Genomic DNA, 3,894 nt, shown 5'->3' on the forward strand with positions numbered 1-3,894 from the left:
AGTGTTGATGGTGAGGGGGGAAATGGTGTCATCCCACTCTCTTGACCCCAGACAGGGGATCTCACACCCCCTGCTGTTCAGGAAGCCCTCAAAGAATAGCGAAGGCCTTCAATGCACCGAGCACTGAGCACTACAGCTCTCCTGCGTTTTATCTTTGGCCTGTGGCTGGGATTCAAGACTCCAAATCTTAAGGGATTTGGCACCAAGGAGACGCATTCCTTTCCTCCAGAGAAGAGTCTGCCCATCCTGTGTCTGGTGTCCTTAGGATGACTCAAAAAAAAAAACAAAAAACAAAAAACAACAACAACTCCTGTGTGGTACACAGAATCTATGGTGTAGCACAGCGAAAAGCAGCGACCAGGTTATCCAGCCTCTGTGCATACCTCTGTCCCCTGCCAGTGAAAGACTGTTTGCTGGCACCTGCAAGGTCTTTTGTCCTTGGAGAGGCAATATACCCCCTTCCAAATATACTCCAGGAAGGGGAACTTTCTCTCCCAGTGTGATGCAGGAGATCTCTACACTTTGTGCACTCCCGGACCATGATTTCTCTTTATTTAATGGAATTTAGTCTTTAAAATTTCTGGGTTTTCAACTATAGTTAGTGGGCTGGCTTTTTTTCTCTTTAATTCTTTATTACATTAAAAATATTATTAACTCCAACTGGATTAAATTTCAACTAAAATAAGTATATTTGCAAAAAAACCAAACATGTCCTGTAAATGTAATGATGGAACAAGCATTTGATAATTTCAGTATACATTATGAATATTTTTAAAAATCTACAAACAAAACAAATTAATACCAATTTATTCTGAGGATGTGTTTGGTCCTCAGTCTACTAATGGCTGCTTTCATCTCCTGATTTCTCAGAGTATAAATGATGGGGTTCAGTAAAGGTGTAATAATTGACTAAAACACAGGAAGAAATTTATCCACTGAAAAGCCCCTGAATGGCCAAGCGTAAATGAAGATAATTGGCCCAAAGAACAGAGTGACTACAGTAATGTGAGCAGACAATGTGGACAGAGCCTTGGAGAGTCCACCAGAGGATCGACGTCGGACAGTTACCAGAATGACAGTGTAGGAAATGAGCAGGAGTATGAAGCAGATGAAAGACAACAGTCCACTGTCAACAATTACCAGCAACTCCAGAATGTATGTCTCAGTGCAGGCAAGTTTTAGAACATGGAGAAGGTCACAAAAAATATCGTCTACTATGTTAGGGCCACAGAAGGGCAAGGTGATAGTAAAACCATCTGGCTCATTGTATACACAAAACCAACAGCCCATGATAGCAGCACAGAGCCCATGCGGACCCGGCGATTCATGATGGATGTGTAGTGAAGAGGTTTGTATATTGCAATATACTGATCAACAGCCATAACTATGAGAAGAGTCATCTCACTGCCGCCTAAAAAGTGGAGGAAGAACATCTGAGCCATACAGCCCCACAAAGAAATAGTTTTATTCTCCTTGAGGAAATCTGTGACCATCTTAGGGGTTGTGACTGTGGAAATAGACATATCCAGGAGGGAGAGATTTCCAAGGAGGAAGTACATTGGTGTGGAGTACAGAAGTGAGTCAAAGGTTACAGTGACCACGATGAGAAGGTTTCCTGCCATAATTGCTACATAGGCCAACAAAAATATGAAAAAAAAGAAAATTTCAAGTTCAGTTTCAAGTTACAGGGTTTGGTGTAAGGGGGTCCCGCATTCACTGAGGGCCGCTATGTTGCTCTCTGAAGTCCTACAGTGTTGATGGTGAGGGGGGAAATAGTGTCATCCCACTCTCTTGACCCCAGACAGGGGATCTCACACCCCCTGTTGGTGCAGTCCTAACAAAAGAAACTCCATTACCATTGAGCTATTCATCATATCCATCTAGTCTATGTAGGGGTTTTCAGAAAGTCATTAAAATGTAGAAAATCTGGAAAAAGTGACAAGTTAACCTGTGATAGTTTTGAAGATATTACCATATAGAAAGTAGTATTTGATTCATATATAGAGAGAGCAGATGGACATTTCTGAAAAATACAGCAGATTTTTTACAAGTAGGTTTATGTTTCCTTGGTTCCTGCAAGCTTATCTTCTTTGTACCCAGTGCTTTCCGCTGATATTTCATACTTGTGTGCAGAGTGATTCTTTTTTTTTTTTTTAAAGATTTTATTTATTTATTTGAGAGAGAGAGAGAATGAGAGAGAGAGCACATGAGAGGGGGGAGGGTCAGAGGGAGAAGCAGACTCCCTGCCGAGCAGGGAGCCCAATGTGGGACTCGATCCAGGGACTCCAGGATCATGATCTGAGCCGAAGGCAGTCGCTTAACCAACTGAGCCACCCAGGCGCCCGATTCTTGACTCTTATACTGGTTCCTATATCTTTGACACTTATACTTTGTGTGTGTTCCCATATTGAACTGACACTGATAGATCACTTTTATATACATTTTATTTAGATGTTTTAGTCCCAACTTTTTTTTCCTGTTTTCTTCTTTTTGAAAAACTATTACTGATACACACCAACCACACAGACACAGATACAGAATTACACATACACACATAAACGCAAATACATACGTTCTAGTTCTGGAGCTCCAGAACAGATTGTGGAAAATCTACTCTGAATATACATTTTTGGCTTAATAGTTCATGAAATATTCAGATGTTATTGTTTAGCCCAACTATCAGAATAAGGGAAAAAGAAGAAAATTTGAACCAAGAGCCTAGATTTACATTCTAGGCCTGCCTTCTACATTTACTAGGGAAATATACTCTTAACTCTTTTGAACATTGATTTTATTTTTCTATATGCATAAAATAATACCTACTCTTCAACCTCACAGATTGTTATGAGACGCCCAAGGATAACATATATGGAATATATTTGTGTCTTTCATTGTATACCCATAGGTATTATGTATGTGCATTTACAAAATTCTGTTTTTAGCATTATCTCATTTTCTGGTGACTATAAAGATACCCAAACCAGTAAGAACCATAGAAGAATTTTACTATGGAAGACTTGGTAAAGAAGACTTAGTCTAAATGAATATATTTTTCTCTATTAAATTTAAATGATATAATTACCTAGTTGTCTTCACTATTTATTATCATCGTTGGTATTCTATTTCATGTAGTAATTGAGTCACATACTAGTTATGCATAGTTTCAAAACTGTGCGGTCCTCAGTCTCAAAATACTGAAGGAAAAATCTTGAGAATTATAAAAGTAATTTTTATAGTTTGATAAGTAAAATTGGAAAATTATGAGCAAAAACCAATATTTATTAATTTAGGATTTTTGGAATTTTACGAGTCTCTATAAAATATATCCAGCTAAGTGTACATATAGATGGATTCCAATACGTTATTATAGATGAAATCATTCAATATGACAATTTGTACATATTGATATGTACAAATAAAGATGAAATATCTTTAAAATATTTATTTTTTCTACTCAGACACAAGTAAAAATAAGTTGAGTATGAAAAAGAAAAGAATTTTTCCTAACTTAAGCCACAGTTAAGCCTCAAATGGAAAATTTAAACTTTTGAGTGGTGTATATTATACAAATACAGTGAACTGAAAAGAAATGAAAAAATAATTGAATAAATGTGAATCAAAAAAGCAAAGCCAACTGCATTGAAAATTTTATTTTAAAAAAAAAATGAATCAACATGGTTTGGTTTCTCTCTAGCAGGAACTTTGTCTGAGAATGGGATGGATAACCCGTGACTGGAGAGCCTAGCTCTTTCTGTGACATTTATGTGACTTAAGGATGAAGAATGAGTGCACTCTTTTCAACTGTGGTTGCTTGCCTAGGGAAAAAAATGCTATGAGATGTCCAATACTGTGTGTCTATATTTAGTAATAAGGTCTTTTCTATACATTTACACA

General features: G+C 37.3%; 1 pseudogene; it reads right to left on the minus strand.

Annotated features, from left to right (window-relative positions):
* Positions 1 to 795: 795 nt before the first annotated feature.
* LOC118525947 (olfactory receptor 4K13-like) lies at positions 796 to 1,880 on the minus strand (annotated as a pseudogene).
* Between the last annotated feature and the right edge of the window lie 2,014 nt (positions 1,881 to 3,894).

This window comes from Halichoerus grypus, chromosome 8, assembly GCF_964656455.1.
Source record: "Halichoerus grypus chromosome 8, mHalGry1.hap1.1, whole genome shotgun sequence".
Lineage (NCBI taxonomy): Eukaryota > Metazoa > Chordata > Mammalia > Carnivora > Phocidae > Halichoerus > Halichoerus grypus.